Source organism: Chionomys nivalis, chromosome 9 (genome assembly GCF_950005125.1).
Source record: "Chionomys nivalis chromosome 9, mChiNiv1.1, whole genome shotgun sequence".
NCBI classification, from domain to species: Eukaryota; Metazoa; Chordata; class Mammalia; order Rodentia; family Cricetidae; genus Chionomys; species Chionomys nivalis.
In genome coordinates, this window is record NC_080094.1 from 82,025,181 (window position 1) to 82,052,946 (window position 27,766).

A 27,766-nucleotide genomic window follows, 5' to 3' on the forward strand; every position below is an offset into this window, starting at 1 on the left:
GTCATCTGTCCACTCAGCCCTCACCCCTTCCCCTAAAGGCTGTTAAAAAAAGAGACTGGTTGCCGGGCGGTGGTGGCGCACGCCTTTAATCCCAGCACTTGGGAGGCAGAGGCAGGTGGATCTCTGTGAGTTCGAGACCAGCCTGGTCTACAGAGCTAGTTCCAGGACAGGCTCCAAAACCACAGAGAAACCCTGTCTCGAAAAACCAAAAAAAAAAAAAAAAAAAAAAAAAAGAGACTGGTTAGTGAGTCAGCTAAGCTGCTACTATCTGGCAAGTACCCTGTCTCCCTCAGGAAGCTCCAGCCTCACATTTCCCCATCTCTTCTCCTCCCCTTACCCCCGTCTTGCCCCTGTGACATCCTTCAATCACAGACTCAGATCTAGAGAGACAGGACAAGGATGCCAGCTGCCCTTCCTCTCGGCAGCTCCCTTTCCAGCTCCTGCTTGCTCTGCATCGCCTGCTGCCCAGCCCAGCTCCGCCACTGGGCCTTTTAATTTATTGTGCCCCCTCAGGCTGACTCTGTGTCACATGGTTGACCTAGTCTGTGTTTTGGAAAGTAAGAACTGAAGAGTTAGAGGCAGATTCTTTCTTTGTCACCCATCTCTCTACAAAACTCACAGAAGGTGAAAACGGCACGAGAACTCCAAAGAAACCTAAAGTTGAGACAGCCTATGCTGTTCTGCTCTGCTCAGGGGGACCCTAAGGCAAAAAAAATAAAAATAAAAGAACTGTAGCCTCCTCATCCAACAAAAGCACTGAAGGCGGGGAAGGCATTCTGCCTTACTCAAGGCTATGTAGGCAGTGCCACAGAGACCAGGAGTCTAGGGTATAATGCTTAAGACATACACTAAGGACATCTATTCCTCAATTTATAGGGCTACCTCGAGGTTCTTCCCATTACCCTCACCCACTTCAGGCCCACAGTCCTTCCCTAAAAGGTGAGAGGCAACTCTAACCCAGCTCCACTGCAGCTTTTTTTTTTTTTTTTTTTTTTTGGTTTTGGTTTTGGTTTTTCAAAACAGGGTTTCTCTGTAGCTTTGGAGCCTGTCCTGGAACTCCCTTTGTAGACCAGGTTGGTCTTGAACTCACAGAGATCCGCCTGCCTCTGCCTCCCAAGTGCTGGGATTAAAGGCGTGCGCCACCACCACCCGGCTTCCACTGCAGCTTCTTAAAAACCCAAACTCAAAATCATCACAAATGATACAACTAACTATTTTAGAATGTGATGGCTCCTTTACTTCCTAGAGTCCCAAAAGAGTCTCCACCTCCATACTCACCCTTATTCTCCCCAAGGAGGTGTGATCCCTCTTGGTCATCTGTGCTTGTTCCCTGGGCTCCCCAAGAAAGAATACCTTTGATCTTAATACAGCTGGAAAAGTGGGGTAACAAGACAAGTTCCTATTTCTCGGTCTTTCTTGGGCATCACATGCAAGCACCAGCAAAATTCCGAGCCAGCCTTTGCCACAGGGCTCCGGAAACCTGGGTCTGGAAGCTAGATGATTGAGGAGCACAGGCTGGGAGGTCTGAGTCCACCGGTGAAACTGGAAAAGTCTATCCTCAAAAATCAGGAGCATGAGGGAAGCTCTGGGCTTGGGGACAATGAAAATGAAAGAGGACAAAGACAAGCAAGAATGAAAAAATATTGGGTGGTTTGTCGTCTCTGCACCAAAGCCGGGGGCAGAGTGCTCACCCAGGCTCAAGGCAGTCCCGATTCACCACCTCCCTTAGGGAGGGGGAAGTGCTTTAGTGTCAGGCAGAGCCAGGGTCCATCCTGACTCCACCGCTTCTGAAGCTATGTGATGCCCTGGAAAACCGCGTTCTCGGTGCTGTCTTGTCATCTATAAATGGGAAATTAATATAAATATACCATAAATATAGATAAATTCGACACTTCAAAGTTTTCATGAAGGCTAGGTGAGATAAAGTATAAAAACTTCAAATATGTTCTGGCCTGTGACAAATGTCTGATTAGAAATAAAAAGTGTGAGCTGGGCGGTGGTGGTACACACCTTTAATTCTGGCACTCAGGAGGCAGAGACAGGGGGATCTCCGAGTTTGAAGCCAGCCTGTTCGACAGAGGGAGTTTCTACAGAGTAGCAACCAGGGCTACACAGAGAAACCCTGTCTCTAAAAACAAAAAAAGCCCATAGTTTGCCTTCTTCTCCAGTTCCAGAGCTCTTTCATCAATTGCCCCCTTAAAGCAAACAAACACAAACAAAAAAGATAACAAAACAACCACTCCCAAGAGATCCAGGAGTTATGAGAACAGTCTGCTCATTCATTCATTCATTCATTAAGTTGTTCTTTGAGGATTGCACATGTTTTGACAGGGTTCTTGCAACTAGGAACAAAATGAGATGTCTGCTCACATTCTAATCACAGAGGAGACCTAGTTAATGGGGGACATCATGATAACTGAATCTCACTCCTAAACTGGAAATCTCAGATGATGGGGACTGGTAGCTCTTGCTGTGCTCACCGTTCTGGGCACACACTGACAACTGGAAGAGTGTGTTGTGTCCTGGGCCACTAAAATTTATAAACCCCAATTAAATATCAGCTTCTGCCTTAAAACTTAACGATGTCCATCATGATTATCAGGAGCCATAAAGGTCCTGCTATTTGGGATATTGGTCTTGGTCATAACAATAAATACCACATGCCTTTTTGCTTATTTATGTTTTGATGGTTCCAGTCACAACATCCTGTAGTGACCCTCCTAATCTATGAGCTCAGATGTGCTTGTAACCCAGACTGCTGGATAAGTGGGGTCTAAGTACTATCCAGCATGAAGGGATTACAGAAGACACAACTATGGCCTTCATCAGCCCCTAAGATCAAAGGAAAAGTCTCAAGATGGGGGAGCAGAGGGAAGATAGAAAAACAGGAAACCCTCATCCTGAATCGGGTAAACCTGTTCGCCATCTGAGCATCGGAGACTCCCAGCACACTACCACCTGCTGTGAGGCTGCGGTACACGAGAGGTAATGCTCCTCTCATACACAGATGTTTTGTTGAAAAAGCAACGGGCCAAGCTTAATTAAGGCCAGGATGTTTAGAGCCTTTAACACGTCCTCTCTTTCCCCCAGACATTGTTTGCAAATCTCAAACAAGACCATTAACTTTGTTTACAGTGAAGATATTCCTGTGACCTTATCAATTGCAGTACCATCAATGCCCCTCAGGAGACACCCTTATTCTCACTTTGATTTCTTAGAAATCCTTTAAGGCTTTACACCCCACAAGATGGTTTCTGTGGTATCTGTAGTGAAGGCAGTGGATGGGGCTCTCCTGAGCGCCTCTTTTTCTTAACTTTCATGCTTAAAGTTTATATTAAGATATTTTTAGTAACACCCAACCCAGGGTTAGAGTGGGGGGATAAGTATGGTGAGAATGTCTTTTCCCCAGGCTGGAGAGGGTGACACTTCCGACACCTGAAGAAGTGAACCAGCCATCTGTGTGGTGATTTGGTGAGGCTGTACCACAGGGACAGACAGGATGTTCTAATGAGGACAGCAGGTGCCGAATGCTGCCGGCCTGGGTCGTAAGAAAGGATCACAAAGAATAAGCTTTTTGATTGACCTTGCAGAATGTGTGCATTTGGACAATATGGCTGGAAGAAGCCAATGACTCGGGGCTGTGGCCCCACTCCTTGTGGTTTTGGAATCTAACTGACCCCACCTCTGCCTCTTGCTTAACTGAAAGAGGAAATAGAAGTCCAAAGTCACACTGCCAGTTAGCAGGGATGTCAGAACAGGAACCTGCCCCCTGGATGCCTGAACAAAAGGACTATCTAACTGGACCTGTCCTCCTCCTCTCTCCAGGGAGACTACCTTGGGATTCCCACAGAGGCTTTGGTTGCAATGTGAAGAGAAAAAGATGGCTAGTTCTTTCTGAGTTTCAGCACACGTTTCCAACAGAACCACAGGCCCCCTCCACTTTCCTCTCTCACCAGACCCAGGCCATCTCACGGTGGTCTTCAAGCCCCTGAACTTTGATGCAGGCAGGACTCACTTGACCAAAACCATCTACACTCAAGCAGCACTCCTAGAAATTCTAAGCCTTGTCCATCTTCCTCAGAGCCTCTAAGCATTCTAGCTGCCAGATCACCCAGCACCCTCACGGCTCTGCAGAGTGCCACGTGTGACAATACCCTATTTGTTAACCCCACTTACTCAAACCAACACATCCAAATTAAAGCAAGCAATTAATTAAAACAAGCTTTTTTATTTGTGTGCATGGGTTGCCACCCCCTATGGTCAAGTTCAAGAGGTCAGCCTTGGATGTGAGGAAGACATGGCTTATGTAGTTCAGAGAGGGGTAAGAGGTTTCCAAACAAGGGATTCAATGGACAAAATAGGTGGGTTACGGGAGCAGAGTATAACAAGTTAGACCCTATTGAAACAAAGACACAACTGCAGGTGGGCACAGCAGGCAGTCCTAGACAGTCACCGCAAAGTGGGCACAGCAGGCAGTCCTAGACAGTGACTGCAGGTGGGCACAGCAGGCAGTCCTAGACAGGGACTCAGGTGGGCACAGCAGGCAGTCCTAGACAGGGACTCAGGTGGGCACAGCAGGCAGTCCTAGACAGGGACTCAGGTGGGCACAGCAGGCAGTCCTAGACAGGGACTCAGGTGGGCACAGCAGGCAGTCCTAGACAGGGACTGCAGGTGGGCACAGCAGGCAGTCCTAGACAGGGACTCAGGTGGGCACAGCAGGCAGTCCTAGACAGTCACCGCAAAGTGGGCACAACAGGCAGTCCTAGACAGTGACTGCAGGTGGGCACAACAGGCAGTCCTAGACAGGGACTCAGGTGGGCACAGCAGGCAGTCCTAGACAGGGACTCAGGTGGGCACAGCAGGCAGTCCTAGACAGGGACTGCAGGTGGGCACAGCAGGCAGTCCTAGACAGGGACTCAGGTGGGCACAGCAGGCAGTCCTAGACAGTCACCGCAAAGTGGGCACAGCAGGCAGTCCTAGACAGGGACTCAGGTGGGCACAGCAGGCAGTCCTAGACAGTGACAGGTGCCATAGTCTTCTGAAACAAAGGTAGGGTTGTAAGAGGGTTATAAACAACATTTTGAAACAAGACATGATGGCCATTCCTGGAAAAGCAGTACAGAACCATTTGTAGTTAAGGTTACAGGTGGCACATAGCCCAATCCTTAAGAAACAGAGAGATCATAAAAAGAGTGAACCTAGTTTGTCTTTACTATAAGATGACTTTTAAGCTTAAGATGGAGGCAGGATAGAGGAAGAGGAGGAGTTTCATATTCTCCCATCAAGAAATTATAATTAATGCCAAATATCAGATCAGGATAGTAGGAAGAACTAGCTGTTTATTTTCATTTTATTCTCTGCTTCTTCCTCCATACACACCCCTGTCCCCTCCACCCCCATTCTGCCCCCTCTCTGTTTTCCAAGCTCAGACCAGAACTGAAGACGCAGTCAGCCTAAACTTCCATTTTATGCAAACAAGTGTCCCAAGTACCTATTTCCAGCCCATATTAGGCACTGAAGAGACATCACCAATTCCTGTCTCAGAGAGTTTGTTAACCTCTGCAAAGCAGACAGCTAAACAGTGGCAGAAGAAGCTGGGAAGGAAAGGACTTCTCACGCTCTATCTGGGAAGACTTCCAGAGGAAGTCACCTCTGAGCCAGACCTGGAAGGAGGCACAGTGGTTCTCCAGGTAGTCAAGATGGGGGAAAGGCATCCTAAGTAGAAGCCCAAATATACAAGAGAAAATAACCCAAGAAGGCAAACCAGGGAGGTGGTGGCCCCTATAGGTGGGGCTGCTGAGGGGAGCATAAGGAAAAAAGGCCTAAGAAACCCCTGAACAGAAAAGACCCCAGGAACGGGCTGTGCCCAAGAGTCCAGGAACCAAATGTCTAGGACAGAAAAGATGAAGATGAGACAAAGGGTCCATGGCTGTCGTAGGAACGTGCAGAGACCCAGAGCAGAGCGACAGGAGCCTGACACTAGTTTCTTCTCCTTCACTCCTTGCTCTGGGAGGCTTGAGGAACCCGCCAGGCCTCTTGCCCTGAGAGCACTAACTCAAGTTATTAGCATGACAGTACATAGCAGAGTGAACGAAAAAGAGTGACTAGAAACAGTCATGGGGCACCTCAGAAGGGACCTGGTGGTCAGGTGACTGCCATGTGACCAGAGCCTGACCACATAGGCAGGCAAAGCAGGAGTGCGGCATCTTTGGCAGACAGGTCTGGAAGCAGAGGAGGCCAGTTTGAGGGGTTCAAGCAGAGCTCCCTGAGACCAGGTTCATGGGAAACTGGATTCTCCCATACTGGGGAATTTGGTAGAGTATCTAAAAAGCCCACAGAGAAATCCCACAAACCTAATCCAAAGGACTCCCAAAGCGTCTAGCATCCCTGCCCTTGTGACTTTATCTTAAGAAAGTACAAACAGGAGATGGCTCCCCAGGGCCAGCTGCCTTCTGGCAGGTGAGCAGGATGAAGACACTCTGCCAGTCTTGGCAGGTACAACAACGAGTATATGGAAGCCAGCAGGAGGCTTCAGGCAACAACTCAGATGCAGAAACAATGCCTTTAAGAATGAGGAAGCCTGAAGCCAGAGACCTTAGAGCTGAGCCTTGAGTGTTATTTCTGCAGGGTTGGAAATGAAACACGAGACACGCGGGGTCCCATGTGGGTAAACTTTAATGGGGGGGGGCAACAGGCAAGGGACGGGAGTGAAGAGAGAAAGGAAAAAGAGGGAGGCGGGTTGAGACGCCCCGTTTTTAAGGGGGCTCCAGGTGTCTGGGAGAAAATGTCCTGTGCATGCGTGGCTTCCCATTGGCTGCTGAGGTCTGTAGTTCAGAGAAATCCAGGTGCCTCTCGGAGAGTGTCCTGCGCATGTGTGGCTTTCCATTGTGCTGCTGGGATTTGTAGTCCACTGGGAGGCTGTATTCTCTGCGCATGTGCGGCCTTGTCTCCAAACGAAGAGCATTGAGGAGCGTTTCTGTGGCCATCAGATAGGTGGCCTCTACATAAATATGCTTTAGAAGTCAAAGTAGGTCAGGCCTATGGAACCATAGAGTTTCCTAGCTAAATAGCATCCCTAAGATGCTGGACCTAAGAACTCTGAAGTTGTCCTCACTGCCTATGTCGTTCTTTTAAGATGGGTGTGCAAGGCCTGATTAGAGGACTTCCTGTCACTAAGACCCCATAGGATTTTCAATGCAGGACACATCTTAGATGGGGATGAGGACCCCTTCAACACAGGTACCAGGCAAGTTGAGGCCTCTCCTAAGCCACCTTTCTCCAAGTCTCAACCACAAGTTAAGCTCAAGAATCCGAGCCCTGCTTAACTTTCCCAGCTCCAGTCACAGAGCATCTAAGTCCTCAGCTCTCACGGATCTCCATCTTCTGTGTCACCTGAGTGTGCGTCCTGGCTATGAAGAAGCGTGCTCGAGAAGTGAAACAACTGTTCAGGGCTACATTACAGCTCTTGGGGCCTGGAACAGATCTGACCAGCTCTTCAGGCAAATAAATACTTTTGGTGAGTACTGCCTACCTCAGTGACCCAAAACTGTATTCTGGGTGAAATACAGTCTGTTTTTAATTGACTAGAATTTTGCCCAACCAAAAGAGAAAAAAAGAAGTTTATCTTGGTGACTACCAGATACCTAAAGACTGACTCCAGTTTTCTATACACTTCCCTTTTGACACTAGATTCTCTCACTGCTTCTGCTTGGCTCTAGAGATTCTCCCATTTCGAACCCCGCTCTTTGCTCGCTGCCTTTCTTCCTCCCAGCATATTCTACCAACCAGCACTGACAGATCCCGAGAACCCCCTTTCCACCTCCCCACTGCTACAGCTCCAGCTACAAAAGAAGGAAATCTGTCTGGCGCTCCCCAATGTTGCCTGGCCCAGGGAGAGCCTAACAGCACTTGCTGGCAGACCGCTAGTCTCCTCTTATCCTGGGGTACCTTGGCTCATTCTCCTGATAACAGTTCTCTTGGGAGTGACTATCGCCCTAGCAGTGGAGAAAAGACCATGACCCAAGAAACAAGGATCAGACTGAAATTAGAAATGTAAACCATCACCTTCAACCTCAAAGGAAATTGATAGAAAAACTGTGCTATGAGCCCCTCAAGCTCTAGTTGAGCACACGAATTAAGAAGACTATTCTCAGCTGCAAGCTAGAAGTAACCAAAAAGAGGCCCTACACCTCACCTCCAAATGCTTTGTTTCTATTCACTGGGCATCTCACTCAGGTTCACAGACCCTCAAGTTCCTTTTTTACCTACTGACAACAATTTCTCAGCCCTCCTTTTTAGATTATTTTCATTGTCCACTGAGAGCTCAGATACAAAAGTGCTTTGACATCAAGAGAAAACTGGAGAAGGAAAAAAATGGCATATGAAAATCAGTGAGCTTGCACCAGGCCACGGGGCTCTCTCCAGTCCTGCCAGTTAGTATTCAGCCTGGACTATTAAACCCTAGCTGTGCCTGGGGAAAGACATGCAGGACTTGGGGGCAGCACAGTTCCAGACTGCATGCTTAGATAGCAGAGTGGTTACATGCAGACAGAGCCAGCCTACCCCTTTGTGCTACTACAGCAATGAGTTGCAGGGCTCAAAAGAGCATGGATGCTGAAGACAAAGATGGAGAGCCCTAGCTGGGCCTCTTAGTTATATGACTTCTTTGAGCCTCTATTTCCTCGTTTGTAAAATGGGGACAGGCCCTCTAATTCACAGTAGGGTAGAAGATTTGTAAGGGGTTTGTTACATAATTTTTGGAAAGCTCCCGGTAGCTGTCTTCATTAGTAATAGTAATAAGTCCCCCTTTGCCAGCACTTTATCCCCAAGGCAAAGACAGCGTACAAAACCTCTTAATGAGAAATGCGCCATCCACCTTACAACCGCAGGCAACAGTGGGCCCTCAGCGAACCCACTGAGAGGGAAATTGGGGGAGAGCAGCTCTGTGTCTACTTGCAGGCTAATGAGGCTCTCAGTAAGTGGGGAAGGAGTTCTGTGGTGTGTGCTGGTGATGGGAAGGCCAGGTCAGAGGAGACAGGGATAGAAGCAGCAGCAGGCAAGCTGACACCCCACATGAAAAACCAACAATTCTGCCTGGTGGTGTTCCCAACTTTGGCAATAAAACAAGGCGGCTGAGACCATTGGACACACCATTCTGGCCCAGGATTGAATGCACAGTAACTCAAGCATGGTCCTTTTGCAAATGGACAGCATTGCAGTCATGGATTCCTGGATTCGGCGAATTGAGGAGTGACTATATAAACCCCTAAAGAACTAGCCACCATGCTCTATAGTGTCTGCACCAACTCCACCCCCTTTCGATGGGATATTTAGGAAGAAACAGCTTCAGTAGAGAAGTAACATTAGAACACACCTGAAGGGGACTCTAGGGGAAACAGCACAGGGAAAGGAAGAAAGGGACGTGGGATGGAGCGTATAGCAGGTGACCAGAAGAAACTGGGGAGAATAGAGCAGGTGTCAGGAGCAAGGGAAGACTAATCCCTGCTTGGATATGCATGGATGACAGAATCAGAACACTTCTGGAGCCCAGGGACTTTATTCGTGATGGGCAGTAGGATCTTTGATAGCCATAAGCCTATGGAATCAGTCCACCAACTCAGGAAGCACAAGCATCTTGTCCCTTCAGTAAACATGACAGGGCTTCTAGCCATTGCCTGCCTACTCCACTCACTCTGTGAACATCTATCTTTGTATTTAGACATCCTGGCCCCTGAGTTGCTGTGCAGGCTTTCCCTGACGGTCTAGCCTTTCCCTTTTATCCATGGGTTTTCCACTTCTCGTTTAAAGAAGACATAGTCTTATTAAAACCTTTCAGTGCAAAAGCAGACATCACATGACTTTTGTTTTGAAAAAATAAATGCCTGTGTTACCCAACTCAATGCTGTTATCAAGGATACAAAACTTTTCATCACCTTACCCCCAATTTCATTATGGAGTCAGTCACCCACCACCAAAACCTCTATTAAGGTCTCTCTCTCTCTCTCTCGCTCGCTCGCTCGCTTGCTCTCTCGCGCTCTCTCTGACACTGGCACTGCTGAGATTAAACAGAGCAGCCTGAGTCCTAAGAACCAAGCCAGCAAACGCAGAGAGTCATTGTGCAAAGAGCAGTGCAGGCCGTGATCGGGAGCAATGTGAGGAGGTACGTGGGATAGCATCTGAAGATGCTGGAACCCGAGCCAGCAGAGCTCCAGCAAGTGACAACAGAGTTCTAACCAACTCTTGCCCCTCAAGCATCAACACCACAGAGTTTTCAAACCATGGAGACTGGACACTCGAAAGTCGTTGAAGAGGTTAGAGCCAAAACTACCTTGACAGAGAGAAAAAACACTGCTGAACAGACAAGACGCTGAAAGGAAAAGCTCCACGCCAACTCCGCACCACATGGAAGAGACCAAGCAAAGTGTCCAAACTAACAAAGCCAATGTTGGCACAGAGGCCCTAAGTCCAAGGTGAATTTAATGCCAGCCCTCAAGCCAGTACACACTACAGTCCTGTCAAAGTCTCCCAAGTCTGTACAGTCCCCTCTATCCTAGGACCTAGTAGTCACGGTGACTTCGGAAGCTAGCCATTATGCTTTGGCCCATGTCAACCAAACCATGCAACTTATCTCAAAAAAGAGAAAAAAGTCTCTCTCCCCTCCTTCAGTTTTCTTCTCTCTTCCCTGACAGCTGCTGAGTGTCCCCCACAGAGATGTTCAAGTCCAGAGAAAAAGCCTTGCTTAATCTGCCCTTAAGCCTCCACATTTTCAAAGCTGCTTCATTCTTTCCCATTCAGACTAGAAAGGGCAGTAAGATTATGACTAAAGAGGGCAGAACCAAAGAGGGCAGCCCAAGTTCCTCTAGATTAGACAGAGGCCCTGCTGCCAAGGAGCTGGTTCCCAATGTACAAGAAAGCAAAGGCCAGGAACGACTCAGTAACACTTTGTCTCCTACACCAAGCAAGAAGGGACAACTGGACGCTTGGCTTCTCTCATCTCTCTGTCTGGACACCATCCCTCTCCCACAGACACAGAGCTGTGCCGGGCAGAGCTTCTCAACCCAAGTCCACCTCCCCACACCCAACTGAGCTTCACAAAATGCTACCTTACCCAAATGTCTTCATGTTTCTTGTCCCCCAACACCTCAAATCTGAAGAAACTCCTGTGTCTCCTAGATCATTTTGTTGTCATTTGCAGAACTTTCTAGCAATGTTTGCCTTGAAGCTAACACAGTGGTTTGTTGTCTTTGCTTTCTTGAAGACTGGGAGCTAGCCTCCTTGAGTGACTTACGTCTAACCTAGAAGAGTTTTGGTTGCCCTCTTCAGACTCCGTCTTTTGCTGTTTCTTTTTCATGCAGTTGTAGCCAGAGCCTCACATATGCTAGGCCAGCACTCTACCACTGAGCCTTAGCCCTAGCCCTTTAGACTCAGCCTTATGTCCCTTTCAGCTTTCCTATATCCAAGCACCCCCTGAAGGACCTTTCCCTAGATATCCCCAGAAGTTGAAAGAGGATCTGCCTCAGCAAACACTTAAGAACACACAAGTTTAACAGATAGCATATCTGAGTGGATTTCCCAATCATGAACATCAGGCTTATCGCTAGGTTTCCAACAAGAAGTCTTTTTCACTGGCAAGTCCCTTCCCCATCTGATGTTCCACATCTTTAGTTAGAGCCAGGTGTACTCGGTCTCCTTTTCTGCTAACCTGTAGGTATCAGTGATGTTACCAGATACACAAATACGAGATAGAATCGAGCTTAAGGTCCTAGGTTCTTTGTGTGAGGCTAACAGATGTGAAGCCAAAGCTTAACTCCTACAGGTTGCTTTCTAAAGAAACAACTTCAGCTCTTTAATGGAAGATGGAAGTTCTTCACAATCTTTTCTTGAAAGCACACAAAGACAGGACAGCATAGTAAGGTATAACTGAGTCCTCAAAACTGATGGTATCCTTATATTTTCAAAGGGAATCTCAGTGGTGTCTGGCCCAAAGTAAGGCAGAAATCACCTCTACTGGAATGAGAAAGCTTTGGAAGCACCCTCAAGAGCTAGCAATAGCACCCATTGCCCAGGCTACACACTGTCTGCACCAGGCACTGTTAAGTCGTATGCTTCAGGTCAATGCCAAGGGCACTGATTTGAACATTTGTTTTGTGTGTTGTTTCCTATCAAGCCAGACTCAGATGCAAATTCTGAAGATTACTTAATCTCTTGCTTTTCTGCAGCCCAGCTTAGGCTGTGATGTGGGAAATATGAGCATCATCATAAACAGGAGGTCCAAGTCCAAGGAAGCTCTTTAACTTTAGCATATTCTAGTCTGTGAGTGTGAGTTTGACATAGCTGGTCTCTTCATTAGTACAATTTAAGCTAACACCAACAGAGAAGTAGATGTCATGATCCTTCTAACACTTCACTAGTGAGAAGAACCGGAAAGGGTCATTACTGCAAGATCTGAAAGAAAAAGACAGTGAGACCTCTTCCAAGACACTCCTTGCATCTTCATTTACAACACATGTAGTGTTCACTTGTCAATCTTAATGCATCCATCAAGCAAATGAAGGAGCACTTAACTGTGTAAAACACACTTGCCAGATGCCGAAATACCATGAATATGTGAAGGTCCGTGTTTGTACTTTATTGGAACCTACACTTCTGTCAGGGAAAAGGGAATACATCAAGAAGTATTCTCCGTGCTGTATGTTATTAAGACTGTCCAACCTGGGATGCCTGCAACAGAGCTGTGTTTGCTTGCCTTTCTGAAGAGGCAACATTTGAACCAAGGTCTCAATGTAGAAAAAGATTCTGCCCAAAGGTCAGCGGAGAGAACATTCCCAACAGAAGAAAATAGCTAGGGGACAATGATTGTGGTGTATTGGGAGACTGGAGGCAGGAAAGCAGGCAGACAGTGGAGGCAAAGAGATAGGCTGGGTGCATGAACCACCCTTGAGGCTGTGACAAAGAACCCGGATTTTACTCCAAGCGCAGATGATTACCAAAAAACTCTTGGAAGGCAAAAACCCAAATGAATTGGATTTACATTTTTAAAAGATGGCTCTGGAATAAAATGGACAGCCTTGCTCCGTAACAGGGCAGATTTTGAGAAACAGAAAAACACCAGATGGCTGAGTTTTTTCTCTGTCTTACTTTTTTGGACTTTGTTAACTAAATTATAATGCCTAGGTAATTAATGATTTAACTCTAGATACTGTCAAAGACATTGATGACTTATTGTAAGCGCAAAGAAGGGCAAGCAGTGGTAGAAGTCAAACACACACGGTGGGGACAATGACGTGGTAACCAGAGGAGCCAAGCAGAGTTCCAGTCACTACAGGAGCTGCTGGCTTGCTCTGTGTAATTTCTGTTATGCAGAGGGGAGATCTTATCGAGGTAACTGAAGACTGAACTAGAACTCTAAGGAAGCTAGGTTTTAGTTCAGTAAAAGACAACATGACACCAAAAACTCTCAATAACAAATGTCCTGCCGGGAGGCAGTATAAGTCACAGTGGGCAGCTAGCTGGAACACGAGCCAGCCAGAACTATCCAGTGCAGCTGGACCAAGTCAGCTCTGCTGGGGCTTCTGCCATGACACAGGAGACATGGGCCACAGCCTGTGAGCCCTGGGCATTGTTTCCAACAGTCATTTCTATAACAACTGATTTCAATACGTGACGTTGTGCTCTTTAGTCTGCCCCTATTTCTAGAACCAGAGCCTCACTCTGCACCCCACTGTCTGAAAGCAGGTCTTCAGGGCCAACCTCCAAGGGTAAGGCTCCTCAACCCACAGATATCAAACAAATGCCTACCTGGATCAACACCAAAGGGATGCCAAACTGGATCACTGCTAGGCTTCTCCACTAATTTTAAAGCAATTTGACAAAGCACCCTGTCATGAGTTAACATGAGTTAAGTTTTAAGTCATGTTCTAACCAAACACTGAGAACACACACACAAAGTAAAAGAATCCCTGACCACCAAAGAGCTTCCAGTTAAGCAGAAGTCATCATGTCAGTACACCCCTCGGAGTGTGTGGATGAGAAATTAGAATACAAAGTACTGCAGGGCACAGAGGAGACAGATCTCATCCCAGCTTCCTGCCTTCTGGGAATATGTGAATCTCAAAGTGAACATGAGGCTAAGGCACTTGAGCTGGGTTTTGAAGGATGAGTAGAATTTGATCATTTGTAAAATGAGAGGGAGAGAGTCATGGAAGGCATTTATATTATATTTAAAATCAGTAATAGGCACTTGACTCTAGCATATGGACGGGAAACTGGGATGAACTGGTCCAATCTGAATACAGGTGGCCACTTGCTGGCATCTCTCCATCCACTAGGTGACATGGTAAGGCTCACTGCTGCTGGCAAGGCAAAGGCGAGGCAGTAGCCCCAGATGGATTCTAAGTGCTGTATGTTCTGAGATGACACCCTTGGAAGTTGAATTCTAGGCCTGCTTCTCCAGGCCAGTCTCAATAGTCTGGCTCACAAGGATCACATTTGAGGTTATATCCTTTCTATTTGTGCAGAGTTCAATTTTTTATCTTTTGTAAAATGATAATAACTGAACATCACATTTAGACATGTAATGCTCTAGTAAAAGAAGAAAAAAAAGGTAGTCCTCCCAAAATTTGAAAAACAGACTTTTCACTGTTTGTGGACACAATATGCCAGGAAAGCAGACCTTTGAAGGACCTCCAACACTTAGTTCCAAAGAATGGGGACCCTCATTGTAGACTGTTCTTCGGAGGTCGAATCAAGAACCTACTGGCTGGCTCCCTTTCTCCAGCCACTATGGTTGGTGGCTCTGTCACAACAATGCACTACTCGTTCTTCTGGTGGATGCACAGTGACTGCAAATGGTGACTTCCTGATAAGTTTGGGGCCTCCTAATGACAGCAGCATGTGATGTTTTTGCTCTCAGCAAAACGGTCAATCAGGAAGAGATTCTACAAGTTGAATCCCACTGGAACTCCCAAGCACCTGCTGGCTTTTATTTGGGTTGGAACACTTCCACAGATGCACTGTTCTTCTGATCTCCTCCTCAGCGGAGGCTACCCTCCTTGAGGCCTCCTGTTCCAGCATCGCCTGAGAGGTTCATCCTCTCCTTCGTCCTCCTATGTCCTAGCAATGGTGATCTCTGATCATGCTGTGTTCTGGCGCAGCCTCTCTCCCCTTGCCAGATCTACCACCCACAGGAAAGACTTAAGAACTTTCTGAGGAAGAAGTATGCATGGGTTCTAAAGTGGCAGAGCCATCACCCTAGGCTGCCACAGTCTTGTGGTACTCTTTACCTGTCCCCTCTTTCCACCTCGTTTTACCCAGTCCCTGTCCCACATCCATCCATCCCCACTCTGGAGAGTGCTCATTCCGCTTCTCTCTGTGGACCATCTCCTGCTCAACCCTCTACATTTATGGTCCCTTTTTCCTCTATTGAAGCCAACTTTGTGTATTTACCCACATGGAAATTCAACAAATAATTTCGTTCCATACAATGAATCCCTATTTATTGAGTTCTTATTGTGTGCGAGCTGGAAGAGTCTGCTCCATGCACCCAGGACGTAAACCACCTTCCACCTGGCAGTGACTCAAAGGTTCTCTCCATCTTCTGGCCCTCCCTGCTCACACAAGCCTGAGCCCCACAGCTAAGGAGCCTAGTGAGCACTGCTCTCTGCCAAAAGGGCCCAGGAACCTGGCTAAAAGGCTGCTCTGCATAACTTCCTCTTCTCTGGTTACTTTGAACTGTTGAAAGGCTCTGAGCCCCTGGAGAGGCGACTTTGTATTGGAAGAAGCTCTTTGGAGGGGTTGCTGGTCTGGGAGGAACTGGAACCACTCAGCGCCAGGCTCGGCCTTGCCAGGATTGGTTCCATTTCTCTGTCTCCTTCAGCTCATCCCATTTTGTCCCCCTCAGGAAGAAAAAGATTGAAAAGTATGAAGACAGAAAGCAGGCAGAGGAGGAAGGACACCGCGCAACACCAACTCTGAGAGTGGGTTTTAGAAGAGACACGAGACCTGCGTGGGCCATCAGACCCTTTCATCTCCAGACCCTGCTTCTCGACCTCGCTGCAAAACAGGCCATCCCCAGGCCTAAAAATCCTGCATAGGTAACTGCAGAAGACTCCACCCCATCCCTGCCATCCAGTCTTCCACAATGTCCTCGCTCAGGAGACCTCCCTTAACTAGTCCAGGCCTGTCATACCCTAGAAAGCAACCTTTCGTTCTGCCTTCTGGAGAAAGACTAACCACTCTTCCTCCAGCCTTCCTCCGGCATAGCTGCTGTTTTCTACCAGTGTAATTTGAGTAAACAAGAGCAGGATCAGAAAAGTCATACCCTGAAAAAGCTCTTTTGTGCACCTCCTTTGTGCTCCTGCACTTCCCCCCACCCACTTTTAGCTACCACTCTGCCTTTGTTTTGCCAGTTCTTCTGACATCAGTCATCTGCAGATCTAGCTACAAAGAGAAAAGCAGGCTGGGTGGCAACAACGGTACAGAGCTTTAAAAGGAGGCATGGTCACCGCGACCTTTCAAAGAGGAGCAAACCAGAACATACTGTATTCTGCACACTGGTTGCCTCAGTCCCTTGTGATTAGGGTACCTGTTTCACCAGCGAAGGCATGAGTCCCAACAGGTCCTATCTAGATCTAGATCCAGGGCCCCATGAAGATGCCATATACACAGGATGAGCTTTAAGTGACAAAGTGTCACTTGCCTTCCCGCCCCAGTCCACACTTGTCTCTTCTGGTATTTGAGTAGATCAGATCAGACTGTTCCCTGTCATCTTATTCTTTTTCGGCCCCTGACCTCAGACCTCACTTCACCCCAGCCCCCTGCCTTGTGTGACCCTCTCTCCTGGATCACCCCAGGAGAAACTGTTCCTCTGTTGTGTGGCACACCATGAAGAGGAAAAGAAGGTATCTGGCAGGAACTCTCTCTCTTCACACCCACTGAGCCTCCACATTCCCTGAATGGATCAGAAACCAGAGTTAAGGTACCTGACTGAGCTCAGACCTGCTTCTGTGCAGGTGAGTACTCTTCAAGCTCTGGAGGGTCATCTGACATGCACAGCAGCAATAGGAGTTTTTCCTAGAACACTGAGTACTGGGGCTTACCCAAATTGTGTCTAACGGCACGCAAGAGCAAAAGTCCATCACCTTTAATTTCTGCCTCTGTTCCTCTCTCTACAAACCCATCTCTCGCACTTGCTGTCTCTTCCCTCGGACAGACGTGTCTCCACACCCTCGGGCAGACATGTCTCCACACCTTCCCACCTCCAGGGAATCTTGGAAAGTCCAGAAAAGGACACTGGGGAGTCTGAAGAGCCCTATCGACCCCTTAGCCCAAGTGGCCATGGCAGACCCTACAAACAGTCCGTCAACAAGACGATCCCTGGTACTTCCTACCACTGCACTGATCCACCTGCCGGGTGCTTCCCTACCCATTGGCCATAGGGAGACCACATATACCACTCAGAGCCATGCCAGAAAATGTCCTGACTGGCCTTTGTACAAGAATCCTTCAACCACTCTCCTGACCAGCTCAAAAGACCTGCTGGATCCTGAGCCAGCAGCAAAACACCTGTATTTTAGGCTCCAGCCGCTCTGCTCTAGCAAGACTTCGTCTGCTCTCCCAGACTCAATATTTTTTTCTAGTCCTTCTTCCGAAAGCAGGCTTGGCCTCACCATCATCCCTTCACCCAGTTGTCAGAGAAACAGTGGGATAGAAGGAGAAAGCTGAGCACTCTGGAAAACCAGGGATGAGATACAGGAGGCGCCTCCTTGCTTTGGCCTTCCAAGAAATCAGGCAGTGGGTTTTCTCATTTGCGCTAAGAAGTTACGGGTATGAGGAACTCGATGCATTGCTTTAGAAAAAGATTCCAACCCGCCACCCTGACTCTGTCCCCCAACTCTCATGAACTCCCGGAGAGACCTCCTTGGCCAGTCACCTCCCCTGTACTCCAACAGTGGCCCTGCTATGATCCCAGAGCTCCAACCCTGTGATTCCTGCCACCAGCTTGGCACAAACAAGCCACTTCCAGAGACAGGTACATCCTCTTCCAGCCTTCCTCCTCTTTGCTCTTTTTGAAACACATCTCCCAGCTGAGACAGGCCCTCAGTGTGTCTCTGAAGCCTCGCTCAGACTGACTGACACTCTGTCCCTATGCAGCTTGCGCTTGAGTTACACAGAACACGCGCTCTCCACACACATTCTTCACCTACTGTGGTATAAACACAACCTGGAGCCAAGACTGCCAGGGGTCCCCAGAGACACCCCACCCACCACAGATCACTAAGCCCTGAGCTTGCTGAGAGTACCTCACCCTGGCCCACCTGCCTGTCACTTCAGCACAGGCCTAAGTTTACCCTCTGCCTAAACAGCAGCTGTGTTTAGGTTGCTGGTTGAGAATCCAAGGTCTAAGCTTTTGGTTCTGTAAAGAGATAATCTTTTCCTTGGGAAAAAGGTTAATTTCACAGTATTCAACATTAATTTTGGAAAACTATGAAGACAGTATTCTGTAACCATGAAGACAGGGATGGAGGGGGCGGTTTTAGAAGCCTTCAAAAAAGGGCACCCAACAAGCCTTGGGCAGGACTCTTTCCTTTACCAACAGTGACCTTGCTGTTCTGCCATCCATGATTGCAGCTTATAATGCCTCTCTATAGTCCTCAATGGCTTGCATACAAGTGAGGGCTAGCAAGCCCCATGGCTCCCATTGCCTCAGTCAACCCAGTGAAGAAGCCTATAGTAGCACGCGTGTGGCAAGGAGGACAGAGAAACCAGGAGGTGAGATGGACAGAGAGGAGGAACTTAACAACAGATTGGAGTAGACCACCTTATTCCCTCACCAGGAGGAGATGGCCCAGGAGGAATCCAATTTAGCATAAGACCAGGATGGGCCCAGCATGCTGACGAGGCAGAAACTGCCAATGAGATAGTGCGATAAAAACTTGTATTCGCCCGTCTTGCACATATGGTTAAAGGGGGCACACTGTACACTATAAACCAATGACAGCGGTGAATACCGGCACACAGCTGTGCAACATCCCAAGTGGGGCTTCTCGGCTTCTCCGAAGACGGTCTGCAAGAGGAGCACTGAGCGGGAAGAGCAAGGATCAGTGCCATCTAAGAAGGAGGCGGTCTGTTTTCTTTGAGGTCTTAAGACAATGTCATTCCTAATTCACCTGAAACATCACTATTCTACGTAACAACAGTTCAATGGAACTGAAGGGCAGACAACTCCCGGAGTAGGAAAATATGCCCAGGGGTACTCAGACAGAGACCGGAAGTCTAGACTCTTCCCCAAGCTACGGGCAGCTCCCCAGCTTTGCCTTGTGTCAAAGGGCACGAGACTCTTGTCACCTCCTCTCTCTCAACCAGACCATTTCAGACCTAAGTGACTCACTCCTTCCCGCCTGCACAGAGGCCGGGTCACTGTCCTTCCCACCTTTGTGTTTAACTTGGCCATCATTGACCCCGAGTCGTCCATGTGGGAAGGAAGTGAGCAACTGTTGGGCTTGTCTCCCAAGAGTGCCCTGCCTTGTTTAGGAACGAGTGCACTGTCTGTCACTTCAGCTCATCCTCGGCTGAGGAACCTGGCTTTAGCAAGTAGGGCCACCAGGATAAAGTGAGCAAAATTAGCTCAGGAAGTCAGGTGACTGGACCAGAGGGCTCTGAATCCTTTATGGAATCGGTAAATGGCCCTGAGAGTGAGCGGAACCAGAGATTATGACAAGATGCAGAAGACAGAGTTAGGTAGGGCCACCTCTGCAGAGGTCCTGTCTTTGCATCTTTGTATTTGACCTTGCCTTGGCTCAAGCAATCCCCCCACCCCTGGTTTTTACCTTACCTTACCCTGCCTTTACCTCCCCTCCTCACTCTGCTAATAAGACAGATGCTGCCGACCACAGAGATCTGAGAAAGGCAAGATCAAGTCTCACAGGACATGGCCTAGGAGAGACAGAAGGATGTGTGTGCCACTTGGCCTTCTACCACAAGCAGGGCATCTCCCTTCAGAGTACGTTCCCTTTGCCACCCTTGCTCGCTTACACTTGGCTCCTCAAAACCTCATGGCTATTGGATGCTATCACTACTTCCGACCGTGGGATGGAAGAAATTGGCTTAGCAGGATATCAAAAGAGCAGAGAGAGAGTCGTCTGGGCTGGCTTCAAGAATCAGCTTGCCGACCATCTTGCTCACCTCCTCCCCCAGTCCGTTTCCTCTTCTCCAGTTCTGGCCCTGCCTAAGCATTTCTCTGGCCTGTTCAATCTCCCCCTTGGTGAGATGCAAATCCGCTCTTTCTAGTAACATTTGGCTTCCGGGCCCTGTTCATTAGTCGCCCCTACTCCCCTTGCCTTTTGTTTCCTGGGGAAAATGATTAGTCACCAACTGTGAGTAAAATCAGCAGTTCAGCATCATCCTAAACCAGGCTTCATGGAGGGCCAGCCAGCCTTCAGCTCGCTCCCCTACCTTCTTGACCACCACACTCACCACTGTGAGGCCAACATCCTCAAAATACAGCACTTCCCATTGCTGTTTCACTGTCCCAAGGAGGACGCCACTAGCCTGCCACACAGTCATCCCAAGTGCTCCTTCAGCATTTCATCTGTGGAGGTGACAAAGGAGAGCAGCTTCCAGAAGCTGTCATCTTGCCTGTCACAAGTTCCATCTCCCTTCTCCCTACCAGCTCTTGCCTTACCTGATTCTAAACCCCATCTGTGAGCATGGATGCTCTAGAGCATCCATGAAATTTTGGGAAAGGTTCATATAAAATGGAAAATGGAAATAATAAATCTACACTTCCCGAAAGCATTAAAAACAAAGAACCTTATATATCGTCTCTGTAAAAAGTAGATTGGAACCACAGTCAGTGGAAATGGAAATAGAAAAGACTTGGAAAGCTTAGCAAATGTGTGTGCCGGTCATTTCAGAACCGCCGTTGTCCTTCTTGGACCCTGCCGTCACGGGTCTCCATCACGCCTCTGTCCCTTTCCACCACTCCTCCTGTATCTTAGTGCCTGTCTGATGTCTTCTCGTCCACATGCCTTCTCCCTACATCATAGACCAGAGAGTTCCTTAGCTTGGCTAGGCTAATACAAATGGCTTTTCACTTCAATTGTTGCAAAACGTGCCTTTTGGTTCCTTGAGCCCTCATTGGTTCCATATTTACAGTTTTGAGGCTCAACATCTTTTTCTTTAAACTCACATGACTTCTCTTAGGTCCCTCAAGAGCCACCCACTCTGCACCCTCCACCCCAACAGATACCTCAGATTCAATGACTTGATAAAAGGGAACAAAGTGGTGGGTGTAGGAAAGGCAAAGAGAAATAGAGGTAAACGGGAGCCTCACTCAGAACCGTGGTGAGTGGATTGTACTATTTCTTCTGTATTCTGGAGCCTTGCTGACAAACTTTAAAATCTGTCTCTGGGCTTCTCCGAGGGACTTACCCTTTCAGACCACAAAAATCAGTGGTCCCCGAGTAAGTTGTCACTTTAGAGAATGCTGTATGGGACATATTCCAATAAACATTCAACACTAGTTCTTTTGACCAGAAGAAATGAGTAGGTGGGTTCCTGCCCACACCCCAGCAACCACAACAGCTGTTATATATAGAATGACATGGCTCTGCCTGCCATCCCACCCCATCCCCCAGTTCTGCAAGGAAACTTCCTCCTCTTCTTTCACCTCACTGCTAACAGGCCCTGTTCGGAAGGGCAGTCATCAGCCCCCATTTGTGCTGCTCGGCCATGGGCTTCCAACCCCAGCACATGCCAATGTCTTTCCCCTCATTCCCAGTGGGGATACCCTCTTCAATTCTAACAAGCCCAGGGAGAGACAAAAAGGCAACTGTAATGGCCTGTTTTCCTGACTCCTCTTTTAACGTCTCCACTCAGTTCCTATTTTTCATCTGAACCACTAGATATGAGTAGGACCCTCTGCCACCCCTCCAAGAGGGGTAATAATAGCTAGCACTTACTGAGTGACAGCTAGGTGCCAAGCATGTGTTTGCGCGGGGCTTCGAGAAAGCCCAGCTCTGAGCTCCTATTGCATGCAGCCAGCCCTTCCTCCTAACTTCCCACGATTCCCCTCTCCGTCTCCTCTCTTCACCTCTAGTTCCAGCTTTTAAACTAAATATGTACTGCTCCTCTGCTAGTCTTCCAATTCTAGACCTTTCGAGGACTGGGGACACTCCATCTCTGTCCAACCATGTCCTGTGTCATGTCTCCTCTTTTCCCCCTAAGCCTGCTCTTCCAAGATTCCCTTGTAATGAGGCCACGGGCAGGGACACCCCACCACTATCCTGATCAGTATCAATTCAGCGCTTGATCACCATGGTGCTCAAAGTCCCGGCAGTGAGGCCATCAGGTTTTCCCCTCCAGCTCGAGACATCTCAGACCCCAAGAATTACTGTCTTCAAAGGCTGTGATGAGTACCTTTGACTCCAGCCTAGTGAATGCCACTCATGGTCACCAAACACTTTACATCCTTATTCTGCCTTCTAGTATCTTAGCAAAGCAACACCCTCTCTGCGGAGTGGCTCATTTCAATCTAGCATCCTATTTCTTTCGGAAAGTTCATTTGTACTTTTAAGCTACGATTTGTTCCTTTTTGAGGAGACGAAAGTACCTTCCACTCTTTACTAAGGATAACTGGGTTTTGACTTTTGAAAATAAACGACTGGAATAAACCTCGTGGTAAGAACATCAGCTGGTAACTGCCACGGGGCGGGGAGCTGGTGCTTCTAAGAGTCATCATTCATTGGGCTGTTCACCTGTCAATTACTTCTTCTGGGCCAATGAGGACAACAGAACCCTCTCTGGAAATAGAAGGTGGGACCACCAGGCCAACGGTTTGGAGCAGTTATTCTACAGTTGGAACTTGTATAGTGGCCTGGGCAAGAGGGCGAGAGGAAAGTACAAGCAGCTAGATTCTCATGCAGCTAAGGGAGTCGGTCAGGGGATGGGGAGAAATCGTCATATGCTATAATAACAATATGAAGGATGAAGCGGCTAGATTCCGGTCACACCCTTCACAATGGTCCCCTGCTTTGGGACCCTCCTGGAGTCTTTTCCTCAACCTGGAGCTCAGTTTATAACAAACAGCGTTCCTTCCCCAAAACTTCTCAAACCTCTCTGTTATTTTGTAAGACATGGCTCAAACTGGCACTCCACTTAACCCCATACTAGTTAACTGCCAGCATAAACAGGCCTTGTGGAGAAACTGCCCTGGGATACAGGGTCAAGACGATGTCCACAGGCAGCAAAGATGGGAGATGTTCTGCCCTCCGGACAGTTGTGTCAGGGAGTGGAAATTCTCACCGGAAGGATTCAAAACCAGCCAGAGGAAGCATTTGGACCCAGGTTCTACCACCTGCATTAAGGAACTAAAAATGATTGTATAAATCTTGAGTCTCTAACCCCAGTTATAAGTTGTATTGTCACTGTCTATCAAATTGAGAGTTTTTAAATTTATTCTTCAGATCAGATCTTATTTTGTAGACCTAGAACTTGCTATGTAGGTAAGGCTCCCCTCAAACTTAGAGCTCCACCTGCCTCTGCCTCCTGAGTGCATCAGCAGCTGTGTGTAGAGTCTTCCCTGACCCTCAAGTACCTCTTGCTATTTAAGTGCCTACCCAGAAGTTTCAGGGCCTCAAATCATGGTCTGCCTTTGCTGCCCCCATCTCCTGTCTGTTTCACTCACTGTCTCCTGTGTCTTTCTCTGCATAGCTTTATTTTTGTCCTTTCCGTGTGTGTATACAGGTATGTACTCATGCATGTAGACTAATGGCTAGTGTTGGGTGTCTTCAATCATTTCACTGCCTTGTTGTTTGATTTCAGTTTGGTTTACTTGTTGTTGAGTTTTACTTTTTGTTTTGTTTTTGACTTGAGACACAGTCTCTCACTGAACCTGGAGCTCACAGATTAGGGGAGAATGGCTGGCCATCAAACCTCAGGAATCTTCCTTCTTTGCCGGTAGTAAGATTACTCTCTTTTTTTGCATGTATATGAAGTATTTTGGATACTCTCTCCTCTTAGTCCTTCCCCCAGGACCTCTAACATTTTATTCCCAATTTCATGGTTTCTATTTAAATTACTAAATTGCTGATTCCAACTGGTCCTGTGTTTGAGCCACACCCCTGAAGAAAGGGACACATTTAGCTAGATAGAAATTAGACAATTAAAAAAAAATAACTTCAAGTTTTACAGAATGTTGGCCACAGATACACATAAAAATTATAGGCAAAAAAGATTATAAAATAAAAAATGAAAACAAAAGAAAGCTTTCAATCCAAAGCAAAAGCAAAAAGCGAAACCCCTTTAGCCACCTGCAGAAGATGAAGCCAGCAAGATCAACAAACAGTCTAGCAGGCACTAACTGCACTGAAGGGTACAAGACATGCAAGGACACATACATAGAGACGTGGAAGGCAGGAGGGGACCCCCAGAGGAGTGGAGAGTGAGAAGATGGGGTGCGTATGATCAGGGCACACTGTATATGTGTATGAATTTGTTAAAGTATAAAAAAAGTATTGAAACAACCAAAATACCCTTCGATTATGTTCAAGGTCATGTTTCTCTGACTTCTCTAACTCCATTTTTAATTTTTTTTTTTTGTACAGTAGGTTCTGGTCCCAGTTTCCCTTATCTTCTCTGAAGCTCATCCCCACCTCCCCACCTCCCCACTCATCCTACCCCATGACGCCTTTCTCTCTCTCTCTCTAGAAAAAAAAAAAAAGTCAATAAAAAAATGAAACAAAGCATATAGAGAAAAAAGGTACAAGCAACACAGATACACACATACACACAGAGTCCTTAAAACACAAAATTAGAAACCATAATAAAAGACAAGGTTTTAGATCCCAAACAAAGCATTGATACAAAATATCTTCAAAAATAGCATTGAGTTCATTTTGTGTTGGCCATCTACTGCTGGGAATGGTCCTACCATTTAGCATGGTTTGTATACCCAGTGACTCCATTGGAGGAAATCCATTTTCCTTTACAAGTGGTTTTCTCTGGAAGACAGTTTCTGAGTTAGAGATAGTGGCTCATTTCCTGACCCCTGTGTACATGGTGCCGCAGTGGCAGTCCTATTGTCCAGAAGGCCATGCTTCCATGGTGCCTTCCATCCCCTCTGGCTCTGAAACTTTTTCTACCTCCTCTTCTTCATATCTCCCTCAACCCTCAGGGAAGGAATTCGATGCAGACATTCATTTAGGACTGAGTGTTTCAAAATGTCTCACTTTCTGCACCTTGTCCAGTTGTGGGTCTCTGTACTAGTTCCCATCTCCCGTGGTAGGAGCAAGACACTGATCTATGTGTCTATATTTCTTTTTTTTTCCTTCGAGACAGGGTTTCTCAGTAGCTTTGGAGCCTGTCCTGGAACTAGCTCTTGTAAGCCAGGTTGGCCTCAAACTCAGAGATCCACCTGTCTCTGCCTCCCGAGGGCTGGGATTAAAGGTGTGCGCCACCGCCCAGCTAGGGTCCATATTTCTTGAACAGAATAGTAGTATTGGGTTTCCTGTAGGTCCATGAGCTGTCTAGTTTCAGGTTCTTGGCTACCAACCAGTGTCAGGCATGAGTTCCATTTCATGGAGTAGCCTTAAATCCAATCAGTTGGTGGTTGGTCCCACAAAAAGGTCACCTTCATAGGTTGAGGGGTTTGTACCTGGGTCGATGTTTAGCTTTTTCCTCTGGTAGCACACAGAGTAATTTCCAGGACAATGAACACTGGTAAGTAGGGCTGAAGGCTCTAGTTAGACACTCAACTTCCCCCTGTTCAGTGAGATATGTAGGTGTCTTCAGCATTAGAGTCTTGCAATCAGTTCGTGGAACACAATATCCTTGACAATGGCCTGAGTTGTTTGGGCGTTTCCTTGAAGACCTTTGGCCCACAGCTCAATTTGGCACTGGAGGTTTAACTTGGTGTCTATAGTTTGGTCTTTATCTCCCCTATTTGGTGATTCCAATTATATTTCTTTCATATATACATATGTTTTAAGACACTTCTACTATAGTAGGTTTCTGTATGACCCCTCAGATGGCTTTTAGTGTTAACTGTCCCTCCCTGATCCCTTCCTTAACCCTTCTCCTTTTCCCATCTTTGTTTATGCTTAATTCTCCCATTCCAGCTTCATCTCCCAAATTCTCTATAACTATCTGCTACCTTAAGAGTTCGTTTCTTCCTACCTAGTATATTACTCTAAACCTAATCTCTGATTATGCAGATAGTAGCTTGCCTATCAAGGGCTTCAAAGCTGACATCACAATTAAGAGAATGCAGACCATATTTGCATCTGGGTTACCTCAGTTAAGTTAATTTTTTAACTCCAATTATCTTCAAATTTCATGGTTTTTTAACATCTGAGTAATATTCCATTATATAAAAGTACCAAATTTTCATTATCTATTCATCTGTTAATGGATAGCTAGACTGTTTTCAAGTTTTGGTTAGGATAGTTTGCATAGAGCCATGATGAACTGTGGAACAATTCTGTATTCTGTCAATTATGGTTTTTTTTCTGCCTCCTCCCCGCCTCCACCTCCCATTTTCCTCCCCCTCCCTCGCTCCCCTGCCCCTCCTCCACTCCCCTCCCTCTCCAGCCTGAAGAGCAGTCAGGGTTCCCTGCCCTGTGGGAAGTCCAAGGTCCTCCCCCCTCCATCCAGCTCTAGGAAGGTGAGCACCCAAACAGCCTAGGTTCCCACAAAGCCAGTACATGCAGTAGGATCAAAACCCAGTGCCCTTGTTCTTGGCTCCTCAGCAGCCCTCATTGCCCGCCATGTTCAGAGAGTCCAGTTTTATACCATGCTTTTTTAGACCCAGTCCAGCTGGCCTTGGTGAGTTCCCAATAGATCAGCCCCATTGTCTCAGTGTGTGGGTGCACCCCTCGCGGTCCTGACTTCCTTGCTCATGTTCTCCCTCCTTCTGCTCCTCATTTGGACCATGGAAGCTCAGACCGGTGCTCCAATGTGGGGTCTCTGTCTCTGTCTCCATCCATCGCCAGATGAAGGTTCTATGGTGATATGTAAGATATTCATCAGTATGACTGTAGGGTAGGGCCATTTAAGGTTTCCTCTCCTCAGCTGCCCAAGGAACTAACGGGGGACATCTCCCTGGACACCTGAGAACCCCTCTAAGGTCAAGTCTCTTGCCAACTCTAAAATTGGCTCCCTTAATTAAGATATATACTTCCCTGCTTCCATATCTACCCTTCCTTTATCCCAACCATCCCATTCCCCCAAGTTCTCCCCATCCTCCCCTTCTCACTTTTCTCTCCCCATCTCCCCTTCCCCCATCCCACCCCACCCCCAGTTCCCAGTTTTTGCCTGGCAATCTTGTCTACTTACAATATCCAAGAGGATAACTATATGTTTTTCTTTGGGTTCACCTTCTTATTTAGCTTCTCTAGCATCACGAATTATAGGCTCAATGTCCTTTATTTATGGCCAGAAACCAATTATTAGTGAGTACATCCCATGTTCATCTTTTTGGGTCTGGCTTACCTCACTCAGGATAGTGTTTTCTTTTTCCATCCATTTGCATGCAAAATTCAAGATGTTATTGTTTTTTACCGCTGAGAGTACTCTAATATGTATATATTCCACACTTTCTTCATCCATTCTTTCACTGAGGGGCATCTAGGCTATTTCCAGGTTCTGGCTATTACAAACAATGCTGCTATGAACATAGTTGAACAAATGCTTTTTTATTTGATAGGGCATCTCTTGGGTATATTCCCAAGAGTGGTATTGCTGCGTCCTGGGGAAGGTTGATCCCGAAATT